The following is an 18,241-nucleotide window of genomic DNA, read 5'->3' on the forward strand; positions in this document are numbered from 1 at the left end:
ATCTTTGAGGAACAGTGGTGACCTCTGGATAATGAAAGCAGAAGTCAGCCAAGAAGGATTTGGAGAGATCGTTGGAGGCCAGACCGTGAAGGAGCCAAAGAGCAAGCCAAGGATTTGGCACCAATGCTATGGGCCTCTGGAACCAACAGATTTGGGCTGGGAAATGATGTGAATTGATTTCTTTTCTATGAAGATAAGTCTGGTGCCAATAGGGAAAGAGAGACTCTGCAATTTAGAAACAACAGGAGGAGAGGCCTCGGGAGTGAAGCAGAGGGAAGCTGCTTATTAGCTGGTGGGGAGCAGCAGCCACCTTCTCTGCAATGGCTGGGCTCACAGCTGGTCAGATGCCACCAGGATCCTGCGGCCCTGCAGCCCGTGTGCAGAGAAGGCCTGGCGGATGAGAAAGGGGATCTCGGTTTGCTCGTCAGTGCAGAGACTCAGCTAAAGAGAGCTGCAGTGTTTAAGGACAGAGCCAGAAATGAGAAGTCATTCTTCTCACCAGTAAAAAAAAAAAAAAAAAAAAAAAAAAAACCAGCCTTGGTTTGTCCCAGAAATTCCCAGAATGTGACATTTCGGTGGAGAAGAACCAAAGATGGCATGTGAGGGCTCCCGGATTATTTTCCCAATGTGATATGCAAGCCCGTCACCTTGACTTACGCATTTTGGTTTTGCCTCTAAAATATGCTTGGGGAAGCATGTTTAGAAGCTGAGCTTCAGAAGAGCTCAGGGTACTGAAGATAAAGGGCAAGATGACCAGCTGTCCTGGTTTGCCCAGGACTATCTTAGTTTTACACCAAAAGCCCCCCATCCTGGAAAACCTCTCATCCCAGGAAAACCAGGACAGCTGCTCACCCCAAAGAACGATTATAAAATGCGGCAAAAAAGACTGTGATTCAGTATTTATCAAGTCCACAGGAGACAGACATGATACTTGGTGAAAATGAGGTGATGATTTTTCCCCAACGTAATTTTAGGGTGCCACACATGAGAGCTCAGAGAACACACATTTCCTCTAACAGAGCCCAACATGTTGACTATGAAACCCAGGAAGCGGGAGACTAACAAAAATAATGACAGTAAGGACTGACATATTGGGCATTTATCATATGCTAGGCACTATTCTGAAAGCTTTACATAAATTAAATAATGTAATCCCAATAGCTGTATGATCATCATCTCATCTTACAGATGAAAAAAAATGGAGACACGGACATCGTGTATACGAGAAGTGAAAACAGGATGGAACCAGAGTCTGAAACCAGGCAGCCTGGGTCCAAGGTCTACACTTTCAAACAGTTCCTGTATATAACATATAACAACTCATGTTCCCTGAGCATCTACTGTGAGCCAATCATTGTGCTAAGGAGGCTTTTCGTAAAGCATCTCATATAACCCTCACAGCAGTCTGCCGAGGTCTAGAGAGGTTATCCATCCTTTCGACCAGTATTTGTTGAGCTTATGGTTGTTCAAGAATTATAATGTTATATGTTTATAGGGGAAGGAGGGTGAGGGTTTAGACCAAAGCAATAGCAGTAAATATGGAAAACAGAAATGAGAGGCAGGGCTCCAGAAAAATTTCTGAACTACAAACATCAGGACATGTGAGTGTTTGAACATGGGGGATGGGGGCGGCGGGAGTCAAGGAGCACTCACGATTTTTTTACTCGAGGGACTGGATGGATGGAAAACCATCTATCAAAAACAAGACTACAAGAAGTTTTCCTTGAGGGGGAAGAAAATGAGGTCATATTGGAATGTGTAAGTTTCAGCTACTACGGGTCATTGCAAGTCGATGTGGCCAGAAAGTTCTGGAAACACGCCTGGAGCTTAGTCTCCATGGTTGGGAACCAGTAGCCCAGACTTGGTGATTAAAGTCACAGGTGTAAATAAGGTTACTCAGAGAGGAGAAAATGACAAATGGTAGAGCCCTAAGGAATGTCAACGTTTCGGGGTGGGGGGGAGCAGAGGAGAGCATGCCAAGGAGGCGGTGAATTTTCTGGGAGAAGTAGGAGAAGAACCAGGAAACGAGTGGTTGCCTGGAAACCAAGGGAGGGACAGGTGATGGCCAGAAGGGCCAGTGCCACAGAGGACAAACAGCAGGAAGGCTGGAACAGACCATGAGGACCAGGGCCCAGCTGGGGACTGAAGGCACCGGTCAGACAGCAGCGAGGGAAACTGACTTCCACCTCAGCCCACTCCTGCCCTGGGTCTCCTTACAACCCTCGGCCAGGAATAAAATCAACTTCAAAGCCTAAGGTTAAGGCTAGGTCTCTCCCTGGGAGTTAAGGATTCCAGCTGCTGAGTCTAAGACTCAAAGAAGCAGGGGTGGGGGCCGGGGCAGGGGTGGGTCAGACAGATAGGCCATCACTGTTTACACATGTATTTTCAGGTGCTTTGTCAGGCCAGAAGATTAGCTCTAAAGAGCCACCAAAACAGAGAAACAAAAAACAAAAACCACAGAGAAAAAGCAAACTGTTTTTTCCAAAATCCTTTCCTTCCATAGCAAAAGAAGAGAGAAAGAAAAAGGAATTCTGCCCGGAAGAAATTCCACGGGCAGGTTTATGGCTGCCTGACCCCTGACCCGGGGCTGGAGAATGACCGAGTCTTACTAACATCAGCGAAGTATGAGTAAAGAGGCACGATTTCCAAGGGTCTCATTTCATTTCCAAACCCAAATAGCTCGCAAGTGACCTGGAAGCTGTGGGGGACATTTCCCCCTTCAGGATGATAGAGAAAAACCAAAGCCGAGGCAAGGTTCCGAATGGGAACCATCACATTCACGTGAAGCAGCTCTGTTTTTAATACACCCTGGGGAGAAAACGAGGCAAGCCAAGAGCTGAGCTAGGGAGAGATGTGGATGCAAATCTGACCCTCATTCAACTCTCGGCAACTCGGCTCAGGAAGAAAAAGCATGTTATTTGAAGTCAGACGTTTGACCTTTCTTATGGGAGTTGCCCATTATTTATGTCCACACCCTTTCACTGGTATAGCCTGGGTATTTCTTATGCTCTGAAGCCAGGCTCTGTATCCAAGTCTGTGTGATCACCCGAGCTTTACGAGGTCTCCCCACTAGCCCACCACACTTCATTTTTCATGTAGTGAAGGGATCATGCAGAACATTCCTGTGGGGAGAGACACCGCCCAGGCCTCCCCACACTGCCTCTCTCTCTGGCTGATAAACCCCCATCATAAATCCTGCCACAACGTGAGGCTTCGACCTGTTGCTATCAGGATGCTTTTCTCTTGGCAAGACACCAGCTCTCTCCCATGAGATAAATCCATTATTTTCAGAGTCCTAGAGGCTTCCTGGGGGGGCAGGCGAAGGAATAAGAGAAGCCTCTCCAGCCCGGGGTAAATCATCCTGCGTTGCCAATGTTTGCAATCCTCAAGCTAACATCTCATTCTGTGCTCCTTCCTGGGTCTCATCAGCAGTTCTGCCACAGAGTGACGTGGAACTTTCCAGTCCTCCACTTCACCATCCCCCCCACCCCCCTTCCCAGCTGTTGTCAAAGCAACAGCCTAATTCACTGGGAAGTTTGATGAGGAGAGATGGTGAGGGGGAGGGGTGGGCTAGGAGAAGAATGTACTGAGATAAGAAAAGCACTTGGCTGTTGTCTACACAACCAGACCGCTGAGCTCTGCTTTCTGGCTCTTGGACCTAGGACTGGACCTCAGAAATCATTCTCTTTGGCCTCAACAGGTTCTCAGGTCTGGAACATGAGAACGAGAGAATGAGAGAGAGAGAGAGATGGGGAGGGGGCTAGAATCTCCAGGACACTCTAGGACTACCCGTGCACATTCATCCAAAGACCTTGACCCAGCTTGGCCCGTGTCCTCTCCTTCCATTTAGTGACTCCGCCGGGACTAGACAAAGAGGCCGCCGGAGCCCCTGGGCTGCTCAGGCACAGCATGGAACCTCTGAGCTCCTGCGTTTAATCCCAGCCCTTTCCAATTCCAACCATTTTTCCCCAACAAATCACTCTTTCTGGTCATGTCAGCAACTACTATTGCATGATTGAGTGGATCCGCCGTACAGATGAGCCAGCTTGGCTGTGGGGGCTGCCAAAAGAAAACCCCCAATTGATCTGGTGTATTTCATCTTATTGACAAGGATTTAATTCAGTCAAGCTGCACATCATCTTGGAAAAATTTCAAACCTTGGGAGAAGGGAAATCACAATGCCACCCTATCGCAACTGGAAAGTGGGTCTTGAGGCCGTGTTGATGAGTGTGTCTGTAGCAACTTTCGAAAATAATCCATTTAAACATTGCAACGGTGATCCCCAGGCTTTGGAGAGAGGTTACAACGTCCAATAGCCATTTGGTTCTTTCTAGATTCCCCCATTCCCCACCACCCCCTAAGGCACAGTTTTCGAAAATCTGGGCAAACTAGAACTTCTTTTAAGATATTTAAAGTTAATTTTAGGTGATATTACTTTCAGACTTTTTTGGTGAATTCTGCAACACCTTTGTGATCCCTCAGACACTTGGGGTTTCGCCCAAAATCGAGGAATCAATTCCCTGTCCCACAGGTCAGAAACGGATCTTACCAATGCTGAGAAGGAAACTGAGTTTCTCACAAGTCAGGGCTATCTCTAAGGCAACATACATGATATGCGCAGACGGGGCTTTGAGCATCTCGTGTTCTGCACTATCCTAGCAATTCCAGCCTGTAGCTGTTCCTCACAGAAGGCTGCATGAGCTTCGCGGGTTCTTACGGAGAGAGGCTAGAGCGAGAAACCCTCTCCCACTTTTCCATGACAAGAAGTCCGCTGATAATAATGGCTAACATTTACTGAGCTGCTATTATGTGCCAGGTACTACTCTTGAGTATATTCACAAATCTAATCCTTATTATAACTTTCTGAAGGTGGTACTATAATTCTCTCCAGATACTTACAGATGGGAAAACTAAAGCACAGAGAGATCTAGCAATGCTCCCAGAGTCGCACAGCTTAAATAAGGGATGGTGCCAGGATTCTAGCAAAGGAGGTCAGAGTCCAGAGCTCATGCTCTTGACTTCTAAATGCCCACAGCTCTCACACCCGAGCATGAAGAATCAGCTGGAGGGCTTGTTACAATACAGATTTCTAGGCCACACACTCAGAATTTCTGATTCAGTAGCTCTGGGTGAGGCCTGAAGACTTACATTTCTAGCACATTCCCCAGTGATGGCGATGATGCTGGACCACACATTGAGAACCATTGGTTATGTTTTTGGCCCCCAGAGAAAACTCTTGCTGGAACCCTTTCTTCTTCCCCATATACTCTTCCAGTACAGAAAAAAAGTTCAATGAAAGCATTATACTAAGTAATGCCATGAGATCAATCAACCAGCCAGTCTTCTGGGTGGCCCTGACAGTTTCTCAGCACTGTGCTGTCCTGAAGGGCTTCCAGAAGCAAAGTCACACAGCCTTCTCGGTGGAGCCTCTCTGGGCCACTGACCGGACAGGCAGCCTGTAGAAAATGACCCGACAGCCTATGCCCTCTTATTTCTTCCATCTCTACTCCCTCCTTTGCTGATAACACATTGTTTCTAAGCAATGAGTATTACTAAACCAAAATGAATCTCATCTGTTTGTTAAAACTTCCTCCAGGAGCACCTGGGTGGCTCAGGCTGGCTGGCTGGCTCTTGACTTCGGCTTAGGTCATGACCCCAGGGTCGTGGGATCGAGCCCTGCACTGGCTCTGTGCTGAGCGTGGAGCCTGCTTAAGATTTTCTCTCTCTCCCTCGCTGCCTTTCCCCCTCCCCCTCTCGCACTCGTGCATGCGTACTTTCTCTCAAAATAAATAAATAAATAAATAAATAAATAAATAACCTTCCTCCACAAATGTTTGTAAAATTATTATATCTGTCCAAGTTAATGTAGACACGCATTCACATTCAGAATCATGTCAGGGCTATGCAGGACCACAGGATACTATACATAAAAAGGGAGGAAAATCACGGCAAAGATAAAATTGAGCAACGCTCAAAGATAACGCTGGGGCAAAGTTAGTACACAGAAACACAAGCTAGAAGACAAACTCAAAGAAGGAAGTGCAGTAGGTTTTGAGACTTAGGGTTTCTGAGCAGCTCTTGCACATGCTGAGATCCAAAAGATCTCTCCATCATTACGAAGGAACACAGCATCATGTGGCCGACCAGGTTCTCCACAACATCCCCACGCAAGACACAAAAATGTCTCACAGAGAACTTATTAGAATAGCCCTCAAAGGATACTTCAAGTACTTCAGGTTATAATATTCCCCAAAATATGGACCCTACAGGGTCCCTCATATCAAGGTAAATGCCTTACCCCCAGTAGCTTTGCAACAAGTACTTAAAAATTAAGAACATTTTTAGCAGGTGGGCTCTTCACTATCTATACCAAAGTGCAAAGATGAAGAACTACAAAGGCACTTCTTCCCAAACCCCCATCACTCTGACACTTTTGCCACTGCCCTTCTAACTTTTAGCTTGTGCTTTTTTTTAAAGTAGGCTCCAGGGGTGCCTGGGTGGCTCGGTCGGTTAAGCATCCGACTTCAGCTCAGGTCATGATCTCACGGTTCGTGGGTTCAAGCCCCGTGTCAGGCTCCGTGCTGACAGCTCAGAGCCTGGAGCCTGCTTCGGATTCTGTCTCTCTCTCTCTGCCCCTCCCTTGCTCATGCTCTGTCTCTGTCTCTCAAAAATAAATAAATGTAAAAAAAAAATTTTTTAATAAAAATAAAGTAGCCTCCATGTCCAACATGGGGCTTGAACTCACAACCCTGAGATCAAGTCTCATGCTCTCCTGACTGAGCCAGCCAGGTGCCCCTGGCCACTACCCTTCTATTCAACTTAACTAAGTTCAATTTAATTCTCTAATGCTGGGAGACAATTATTACATCAAATGGTGAAAATCACTGCACATTTTCTTTTAAAAACAAAGTCCAGGGGCACCTGGGTGGCTCAGTCCGTTAAGCGTCCAACTCTTGATTTCGGCTCAGGTCATAATCTCATCGTTCGTGAGATTGAGCCCCATGTGAGGCCCTGTGCTAACATTGTGGAGCCTGCTTGGTTTTCTCTTTCTCTCTCTCTCTCTCTCTCTCCCTCTCTCCCCCTGTCCCTCCCCCACTCCTGTGTGCTCTCTTTCACTCTCTCTCTCTCTTAAAATAAACAAACTTAAAAAAATCATTTTAGACCAAATATTGGAAGGCTGAGATTCGAATCCTCTCCCCATAACTTAGTGGCTATGTGGCTTACTTTTTCTCAACCTTGGTTTTCTCATGTGTTAACTGGAAGAAAACTCACCACATAAATACTCATTTATTAAGAAAGGAATAGAAAAGCCTTTCTAAGAACAAATGTCTGAATTTGAAGTGAACCGCAATAAATGAAAATTCATTTGATGAATTACAATGATGGTAATAATCCTATCTGATGGTCATTGACTTGTTTGCCCCAGGGGGTAGTGATGCATTTGTGTAGAATAACAGGTGTGATCCCTACCGGTGGCCACTGGGGCTCAAAGGGAGTAGGGACAGACTCACACCATGGGATGGTGGCAGGGGCGAAGCGCTTCAGCATAGTGCAGCCAAGGTGGCTCAGATCCAGAGAGTGAATTCAACAAACACGTCTACACCCATCATTGGAGCACGGGGACCTGGTGGATATCAGAGCCAAGGTACAAAGAAAATAGGGTTGGAGAAAAAGGGAGATAAAGACAAAACCAGTGAGTTGACATGGGAAGACAGGAGTCAGTCTGAAAAACTTCTGGCCGTTTGAAGCCAATGTCCACGCCTCTCCTTTAAATACTTCTCAGGACCCATTTGCTGGTGGAAGCGAAGTCTGTTTAAATGGGCAGGGACCAGTCACACAGACACGCTCGCTCAGTTTACCCTATAATTAGTGGCAGATGCTTCCCAGCCTACCAGGAAACATGGAAGAACTAACAGGCCAGTCCGGGTTTCAGATTTGAACTCACCACACCAGTGTCCTTACTGAGGCCCTCAATCTCAGGGTGAACACACTAATGTGTTAAGAGAGACTTGTTCCTAGTAATAGTCAATGTGCTAATGTTTGTAAATGCCTTATGTGTTTATACACATGCTTTTCTGATTCATATAAATCAGAACAGGGTTGAGTTTATCCCTAGCATAACCCCCCCCCCCCCCCATTCACTGGTATTCTAATACGTTTCTTGAATTTAAAAGAAAACAAAATGGGCTAGCACCTAGTGGTCTGGGAGATGCATATAATCTGAGAGTTGCCCGTGAGAGTGTGCAATGTGAGGGAACGTCCTCAGTAGAGAGAGAAATGGTTGGAAGCCACCACCAGAACCAAGCCAGCTGGGTAGCTTCATGATGAAGATGACACAAGAGGTGGCATGAAATCACCATTGAAGAATCTGGGTAGGGTACCAATACCCAAGGGCTCTGTACTCACAATGGCAAAGAGTAGAATCCAGCTAACTGTAGATGGTCTTCTATGACCCTGAGCTAATGACTTATCTTGATGTTGATCATAAACCTCTCATCCTGAAAGCGCTCAAATTCACAATTTGACTTCACCCACTTGGAATTTTTTTTATAGCAGTTGGATGCTAATTGCCAGAATAGGAAAGTAATTAATCCAATTCTCTTTTGGAGTGACTCATTTCCAATTATGTACTAACAGCTCGTGGTGGTCAGCCTCCAAGATGGCATCCAGTGATGCCTCCTGGTACCTCCAGTACCTCCTGGTATGCACACCCTTGTGCAGTCTTAGCCACACTGTATCAGGGCGTCTTGGTGTGGTCAATAAAATATGGCTCAAGTGATGACGTGTGACTTCCTACACTAGGTCATAAAAGACATTGCTATTTCTGCCTTGCCCCCTCAGATCTTGTTTTGGGAGAAGCTAGCTGTCATGCTGTGATAATACTCAAGCAGGCTTTGAGCAAGTTTCACTAGAAAGGGGACTGAGGGGCGCCTGGGTGGTGCAGTCGGTTAAGCGTCCGACTTCAGCCAGGTCACGATCTCGCGGTCCGTGAGTTCGAGCACCGCGTTGGGCTCTGGGCTGATGGCTCGGAGCCTGGAGCCTGTTTCCGATTCTGTGTCTCCCTCTCTCTCTGCCCCTCCCCCGTTCATGCTCTGTCTCTCTCTATCCCAAAAATAAATAAACGTTGAAAAAAAAAAATTTTTAGAAAGGGGACTGAGAAATCAGTTTTCCAACCATGTGGGTGCGCCATCTTGGAAGCAGGTCCTCCAGCCCCAAACCTCCAGATGACTGCAGACTCGGCTGACAGCTTGACTACAGTCTCATGACAATCCCTGAGCCAGAAACACTAGCTAATCCATTTCCAGAAACTACATAAGATAAGAAATGTTTATTGTTACTTTAAGTCATTAAGTTTTGGGATAATGTGCTACGTAGCAATAGATAGCAAATATATCACTGGTGTGCTAATTACAAATTACTTTTTATTATTAATTCAAACCAGATACTCAAGGATCTTTATTTTCCAATTTTTTTTTAATGCTTATTATTTTTGAGAGAGAGAGTGAGTGAGACAGAGAGCAAGCAGGGGAGGGGCAGAGAGAGAGGGAGACACAGAATTGGAAGCAGGCTCCAGGCTCTGAGCTGTCAGCACAGAGCCCAACACAGGCTTGAACTCATGAACCCACAAGACCATGAACTTAGCCCCTGGCTAAGGTGCCCCTGGTACCTGGATGGCCCAGTTGGTTAAGTGTCCAACTTCAGCTCAGGTCATGATCTCATGGTTTGTGGGTTCGAATCCACATCAGGCTCTGTGCTGACAGCTCAGAGCCTGGAGCCTGCTTCCAATTCTGTGTCTCCCTCTCTTTGCCTTTCCCCTGCTCATGCTCTGTCTCTCTTTCTCAAAAATAAACTTAAAAAAATTTTTAAATAAAAAAAATTTTTTAATTAAAAAAATTTTAAGAAAGACTTGTTGCTAATTCTTCATAAGTAGCCCAAATGAGTTTCAGGTTTTATTATACATATGTGAATCTATTTCTTACTTTGACCAATTGGCAATGTTATTTATTTGGGATTAGAGTCTGTTCTCCATTGGCGACCCTTCAGAAACAAGTCATCCAAAATCTGGTCCATTGTATATGTGTGTATATTTTATGGCAATGTCTAGGCTGCTACTTGGGACATGAATAAGTTACTTGTGTTTATTTAAAAAGCCACAGGGTGTCATCAAAAGAATTTGACCATATCAGAAGAATTTCTTTTCCTCCCCTGAATCTGGCAAAAAGGTTTTATTTATGGTACCAAGAAAGAATGGGCAGCACAGCTGATCTCTGAGGATTTTTTGCCACCTCTAAAATAGAGCAAACAATTTTGGAATTATTCCTCCTTTTTAGTATAAATCAGGAGACAGAAAACCTAAAGCCCAAACAATGAATTCTCACCACAGGAAAGGTGTGCCCCATAAGCACTGTCTGAAGAAAATGTGTCTGCTTAGGCCAACGCATCATCCTGAAGCACTACAGAGCCCACTTCCTAGGGCATCATGCCGTAGTCGGGTCTGTGTGTTCTGAAAACATCCGACACAGCAACATCTGGGAATTTCAGAAAAAAACAAAAAACATATTCCAAAGTCAATATAAGCCGTTTACGTTGTTGCCATCCTGAATTATACATTCCCCTTTAATTAGTGCAAATAATCAAAAGCTAGCAGTATTTACAAAAGTCTTAGTTATGATTTATTTTCCTCAAGAAAGAATTCTACCCACCAATTGCAGATTGGGAAATGAAAGTAATCAGGCTAATCAAGATTTTAGCCGAAAGGCAAAAAAAAAAAAAAAAATAGGCCATCCGGAAGATAGTTCCCAAATGTTCCAGCATGAGTTCTTTCCCCCTAAAATACTTTCTAGTGTCCCTTATTTTCTGATGAGAATTTCTTTACTTTCCATCCCTCTGCCTCCAAGAAGCCTTCCTGATACCTAGACTGTGTGAAGGGCCCCTCCTCTGAGCACCCGCTCCATACAGTAAACATTCTAAAGGCTCAGTTCCTATTTAAGTTTTAAGTCCCAAGTGCCTAGCACAGAGACTGGCACACGGTAGGAACAAATAATATGTATTGATTGAAGTGTATATTGGACCCATGATTTTCATATAACGTTTTGCTCTTCCTCATATTGTTTATAGACCATTCCTTTTGATTCATTTTCTCTGCCAATTCCCCCTTTATACAAATCTCTCATTCTGAAAGTCTATGTTTTGCTAAGTTTCAACTGGCTGAAAGCAAAAAAACAGGACAAAAATGTCTACATTTTTCACCCAGCGTGTGAGACTATTATAATCCAAAAAACGACCATGTAACTTTCCACCCACCATGATGGCTATAAGCAAAAACAGAAAATTACAAACGTTAGTAAAGATGCAGAGAAATTAGAACCCTCATATATTGCTGGTGGGAACATAAAACAGCTAAGCCAGCGTGGGAAATCAATTTGGTGATTCCTTAAAAACTTCAACATAAAAGTACACATGACCCAACAATTCCGCTCCTACTTCCATACCCAAAAGCACTGAAAACAGGTTGTTCAAACAAAAACTTGTACACAAGTGTTCACAGTAGCACTGTTCACAATAGCTAAAAGGTGGGAACCATCCAGATGTCCATTAACTAAAGAACATGTGGTATCTCATGCAATGGAATGTCGCTGGACCATGAAAAGGAAAGAAATAGTGATACATGCCACAGCACGGAGAAACCTTGAAAATGGTATGCTAAGAGACAGAAGCCAGTAACAAAAGACCACATATTACATAATTCCATTTATAGGAAATGTCCGGAACAGGCAAATCTATAGAGACAGAAAGCAGACTAGTGGTTGCCTGGGACAAGGATGGAAAGATAAGTGGATGGCTAAAGGGTAAGGGGCTTCTCTTGTAGGTGATGAAAATGTTCTAAAATTTACTGGTGGAGGCTTCACATTATCTGTGAATATATTAAAAGCCATCACACTGCACACTTTAAATGGGTGGACTGTATGGTATGTGATTATAACTCAGGAAAGGTATTTTAAAAAACTACCAGGTAGCACAAGGAAATTCACGAGGTGTTGGGATTGTCCTCTGTTCTGTTAGTGGTGGTATTTGGCAAGACTCGGTGCATGAGTTAAAATCTACAGAACTTGGGGCACCTGGGTGGCTCAGTACTGACTGAGTGTCCAACTTTGGCTCAGGTCATGATCTCATGGTCTGTGAGTTTGAGCCCTGTGTCAGGCTCTGTGCTGACAGCTCAGAGCCCGGAGCCTGCTTCGGATTCTGTGTGTGTGTGTGTGTGTGTGTGTGTGTGTGTGTGTGTGTGTGCGTGCGCCCCTCCCCCACTCATGCTAGGTCTCTGTCTCTGTCTCTCACTCTCTCAAAAATAAGCATTACAAAAAATTACATATTGGAATTATGAGCTGGGATCCATGGTCAACTTCAGTTGCGATTGGTTTATCTAGTCAAAAATTCCTGAGCACACTCAAAGAGAACGCTCAGATACAAGGAGCCAAGCCTGAACCTTGTTCGTCAGGCTGCATTCTGCGGCTGAAATCCAGACCATATGGAATCACTTCAGAGAGATCATCACCCATGTAGTCTCGTCTCCACTTCATGCTTCAAGCAGAGGTGTTGATTCGGTGGTCCAAGATTTCCTTCCAGGTCCCCAAACCCCTGGTGATTGAAATCTCCATCTCACACGTACCAGATAATGAACCTGGGTCCACAATGTAGAAGGGCAGGCGGTGACGTAGGAACTAAACCAGGTCATTGTTAACATCCTGTGACCCTCTCGTGGGAGTTAGGGAAGCCTGGTACCCTAATCATGAAAATACCCCTGCCATCCCTTCGTCCTTCACTCCACTCCTCGAAGACTCTGACCGAAGAGTGATACATTCCACAGTAGGGACCACATGCGTGCACCTGAATGTGCCAGACTCCACAGCATCCACAGGCATGAAGTGAGAGCAGGGACCACCGGTATCAGCTGGGATTAGATGCGACCACATATAATGGAAAGCCCAAAATGACTGAGGTCTAAACACAAAAAAGTTACTCTGCCACATAAAAGAGGTCTTTGGGGAGGCAACCCATGATTGATACGAAGTCAACAGGGACTAATCCTTCCGCCTTTCTGCTCTGCCAACCTCAGTGCCTGGCTTCTACACTTACGGCCCAGCATGACCGCTGAGGCTCCAGATGCCATCTTTCAATTCCGGGCAGCAGCGAGGAGAAAGAGTAGAACAATAATAACACGGGCACACCTCTGGGCTGAATCGGCAGTCTTTAGAGAGCCTTCCTGGAGATCCACGTGAAGGCTCCATTTGGATTTCAAGGAACAGAACACGGTCACAAGGCTACAGGTAAGGAGAAAAGGAAGCTGAAAAAGTGTCGCTTTTCAGTGGACACCTTGCTGCCCTCAATGATGCAGGAGTTCTGCTGGTCAAGAAGAAGCCAGAATGAATGCTGGGCAGAGAACCTGCGAGTAGACCCCACCAGCCCCGTGTCTTCTGAGATACCCGGAGCTGGCCCTGCGAGGAGCCCATTCAGTGCTGCTGATCTGATCTGATCTGCAGCAGTCAGACAGCCTGATCTAGAAGTGGCTTTGTTTTCTGCTTGTGTAAACAGGCAACTGTCTTGTCTGGCCCACAGCACCTGGGCTAAGCAGATAGGGCATGGTTTTTCCAGTCTTTGTGGAAGGAATTGGTCAAAAACATTGATATTTTTTCTTAGAAACCACAGCTCTCTGCGAAAATGAAAAGGAAATTATTCCAATTTTCTAAACCATCTAGGCTTCTCAGATAGGTTAGAAACGAGAACACACTGTGTCATTCTGTCTTCAAGGTTACCCCATAATTCTCCCACCCGCAGATCCATACAGACCAATGGAAAATAGTCACATCTGAAGGAATGGGGGTCAACGGTAGGTATCTGCTGTGTCCTAAAGGTGCCACTGAGAATGTGCCATTCTCTCTACGGAGAGGCCCTGCATACGTATCCCCTCAGGAGCAGAAGACAGATTCATGGACTAGCTCTTGTCCAACTCTTTTATTTGTAAAAACCCTTGCCTGTAGGGAAAAGAAATGGGATACAAAATGAGTGTAAGTGACTTTCCCAATTTCTCCAATGCAGAGTTTTTAACTTGGGTCCTAGCTCTCAATCCCCTGTTCAAATCAACATAACCCAAACTATTATTGAAAAAGGAAAAAATCTACAATGGAGAACCAAATGTTTGAGATTCTGAAACATCTTACATTTCTGTCTACACTGATTTAGTTATCCAGATCAGTGTTTGATTCTTGATTTCATCTTGCCTTGTCTTGGTCTCTATAAAGTCACCCATTTAACTCAATCATTATTTATTGAAAGCTTACTCAGCGGCCAGAAAGAAGTATGTTATGAGAGGGTTACAAAAGGACTGCAAGATATGGCCTTATAGGGGCACCTGGGTGGCTCAGTCAGTTGAGTGCCCGACTTTTGATTTCGGCTCAGGCCATGGCCTCACAGTTGTGAGACTGAGCTCTATGTCAGGCTCCATGTTGAGCGTGGAGCCTGCTTGGGATTCTTTCTCTCCCTCTCTCTCTGCCCCTGCCCCGCTCAAGCACTCTCTCATGCTCTCTCTTTCTCTCAAAATAAATGAAGAAGTAAGCATTAAAGATGATGGCCTTATAATGTTACTGTGTTAAGATGTATGACCATGAATTAATTAGGTCAATTTTTAAACAAACACACCAAAGACTACACACATCCATGTGAGTGGCACCTCACCTTAGGAAGCGCACAACCCAATGATGGTGCCATCGCTTAAAATATTTTTAGAACTCATATTTGTGAATTCTTTTCAATAAATGAACCAAATTATATTGGGCACCTGTAATCGCCACTAGGTCTTTTTGCTTTGAGAATGGAATTTATTTTTCAGGGCAAGCCAAAATCATTCAGAACCAAGTCTGGTAAAACAGGTGGATGGTCAGTTTAGGTTCCTGGTGACATTCTATCAGCCCACGAGGTCATCCGCCAGGCCTCGTTTTCCATAATAGAATAATCTTGGTATGTTTAGGCCAGCGGTTCTCAAACTTTAACATACATCAGAATCATGCGGAGGGCTCATTAGACCATAGATGGCTGGGCTCCAATTTCTGATTCTTCAGGTATGACTTAGGTCTAAGAATCTGCATTTCTAATAAGCTCTCAAATGATGCTGATGATGCTGGTTCAGGAACCATACTTTGAGAACCACTGCTTTAAAACAGTTATTTTAGGTTTTCCTTGAGACAGAGCCACACTTAATCTTACCGGATGTAAATCATCCCTGCTGTCAGAGAACTTCTTTATTACTTCTCGTACTGGGTTCTGGACACTTCATGGCCTCGTGCCTTCCAGGTATGAAACTGGACATGTGCCCATGGTCCCTACTGATAATGTGTCACTTTTCACCCAGAGCCACAGAGGATGGAGCTAATGTCTGCAGTGGAAGGGGCTCACAGATATTTCTGTGATTAGAACTTGAGCTTTGCCCAGTACCCAGGAAAGTCACAGAATATTTGAACTGGAAGGGATATTAATTATCATCTAGCCTAACTAAGGTCTAACCCCACTCCCCTCATTTGAGAGCTGAGGAAACCAGGTCACCTAGTAACTTCACCCAATGGAACCCAAGTTCAGAGTCACCCAGTAAGTTACAGGACAATTACATAGGATCCATGAGAAAGTATCCGAGCCACCTTCTATTTACAGAGGACAGGATCATGATCTCATCCAACCAGCACCAAATGCAATGTGAGGTAGGCCTAATACAGTGTGTGCCTCCCCCAAAGAAGAAATAGTGCAAATCAGACTACATATTTCTACTCCTTCCATCCCATAATAACTGCAATGGGAAACATCACTATTTACCCCCCTGTGGTGAAGTAGTCTCCATACTTGAGACATAACCCATTGACTCCATCTCCAACGATAAAGCCCTGTTTCTAGAAGACGACAGAGGGAGGTGAAGTGAAGGTCAGCTAGAATGCACATCCTTCCACTTCTTTGGTGTAAACATTCACTATTTGTGGTAAATGTCCACATGTCAGCAGAGAAACGGTCAAGAAACCACAATGAGTTGACTTGGCTGAGCCCCAATAGTGTTCTAAGCTTCAGTGCATGTCAACATCTGGTCTCAACCTCATTTCAATCTGGTACCAATTGATGGGATGGCACGGGTGCTTTGGAAGCCACATGCCAGGAAGAGGCTGCTGGGGAGGGTGAAACGGGGAAAGGGGGAGCATGGCGGGAAGAAAGGCTGGAAAACTCAGGAAGGACACAACCTGGGGAAGCCTGATTGTTTTAGTATCTGCCCACCCTGGAACTGGCTACTTATGATGATGGATCCAGCCTATAAAACTCAGCCATATGGCCCCCAATGCCTTGTTCCATTTGTTCAGCCTCACAGGACCTGCCCCCCCACCTGTGCCCCTGAAACAATACACAGCCCCTATGGGGGAAATACTAACATCTCCTCCCTTTTTCACAGCCATGTTTTGCCCTTTTCTTCTCCACCAATTCTACTGGAAACCCGCCTTCTCTAGAAAACTACCTCCAACTCACCTACATACCTGCTACCCACCCCGCCCCCACCAGGAAACTTCTAAGCGCAATTCCTTACAGTGAGTTGATTGCATTCTCGAATGTGAGCATTTTATCTTCTGTTCTTAGTGATCAAAAGCAGGTGCTTTATTTCCTTGGTGAGATTCTGCTCATGTTGTTCTTCTCGCTTTCCCAATTTTTCTAGCTCCTCCTGTTCCCCATGGAGTGCTGACTGTTCAGGTACCTGGAAAAGGCAGTCAGGTTAATACTCCTGAAGTGCCCTGCACGTTAGGGCTGAGCCCGTCTAAGAATACCACTAACAGTTTGGGGAAAGCTTGAAAAGATCTGTCTGGGAAAGGTCTGGAGAGGTGTCTTAAAGAACCCACAAGGTCAGGCGTGCATGGTTGCTATGGTTACCAGGTCCTGGAGGTCTAGCCACCTCTTTCTGACAAGGTAATCCTCCGTGAAGCAAAAAGGACATGCAGGTGCCCAAATCCAACTCCCCCCAAGAGCTGGGAGAGCACTGACGGTCACATTAGCCAGCTTGTCACAATGTCACAGCATAGTTAGAGATCACCAGGGCTGTGAGGGGAACACACATGGAAAGCCACTTTGTGAATATTTGTTAACATTAGAATGACATTCAGGGCACCTGGGTGGTTCAGTCAGTGGTTCAGCTGAGACTTTGGCTCGGGTCATGATGTGGGTTCAAGCCCCACATCACGCTCTGTGCTGATAGCTCAGAGCCTGGAGCCTGCTTCAGATTCTGTGTCTCCCCCTCTCTCTGCCCCTCCTCCATTTGCATCTCTCTCCCTCTCAAAAATAAATTAAAAAAAAACATTTTTAAAAATTAAAAAAAAAGATGAGAATGAAATTAAACAATGAAGTCAAAGCCAAACGTTCCTTGTACTGAGTCTCATTCTGTTTTGCTTTGTTTCTGTTTCCTCTTGAACCACAACTAACATCACATCTGTCTGTATGGTTCTTCTGTGCCTGGCAGCCAAGCCCTTGGACGTGAACAAGGCTGGGGCAGTGGGGAAATGAGTGAGCCAGGACCCCATCAAGACCGTTTCCCCTTCCTACCTGAGTCTCAAACGATGGTTTTCCAAGTTCCAGATGGTGATCATGATTGTTAAAAAGCAAGCATTATCCCTGTTAATGAGGATAATAAAACTGCACAATTCATAAGCACCAACAGCATATGGAGCACCCAACAAAACACAGATTTTCCCGGCATTATCAGGAAATGAAGTTTTCCACATCAGTGAATTTTCTAGAAAATTAGGGCTTACCTCTTTAGCGTCCATATTTTTTTCTGAAGATATTAACCATTTGGGATAGAAATATGCGTCAGATCTGTAGTACCCTGTCCTATCTTGCTAAACAGTTTGTCGAACATGACATTCACCATTTTTTTTTCCTGGATGTCTCACTACGAACATGTGATGCCCATAGAAAGGGTGTGTCTCCCTTTACAACGATTCTGGGTCTTTACTGGGACAGCCCGCTTCACGTTGGCCTAGAAGCAGCTGTCCACCGGGCTCCCCGCCCTAGATGGCAAGCACCCTGAGTGAGAGCCAGAGCTTTCTATCCTTAAGCCGGTATCCCCTACAACCTTGCCATTCAAAAGGTGGTCCCCGGATAGCGAATCAGGAGGTCGTCAGAACCGCAGACTCTCCGGCCCCTTCTCCGACCTGCTGAATGAATTAGA

General features: G+C 45.2%; 1 long non-coding RNA gene across 2 annotated transcripts in view; it reads right to left on the bottom strand.

Moving 5' to 3' along the window:
* Window positions 1-18,241, bottom strand: part of LOC147572452 (uncharacterized) — a 72,461-nt gene that overhangs the window by 31,088 nt on the left and 23,132 nt on the right. For both annotated transcript variants that reach the window (XR_015245785.1, XR_015245784.1), the window contains 2 exons: window positions 16,610-16,774; window positions 10,380-10,529 (listed from right to left, as the gene is read on the bottom strand). This is a non-coding gene — a long non-coding RNA (uncharacterized LOC147572452). The remainder of the gene's footprint in view (window positions 1-10,379; window positions 10,530-16,609; window positions 16,775-18,241) is intronic.

Source organism: Puma concolor, chromosome E4 (genome assembly GCF_028749965.1).
Source record: "Puma concolor isolate L17-30 chromosome E4, mPumCon1.1.hap2, whole genome shotgun sequence".
In the NCBI taxonomy this organism is placed as follows: Eukaryota; Metazoa; Chordata; class Mammalia; order Carnivora; family Felidae; genus Puma; species Puma concolor.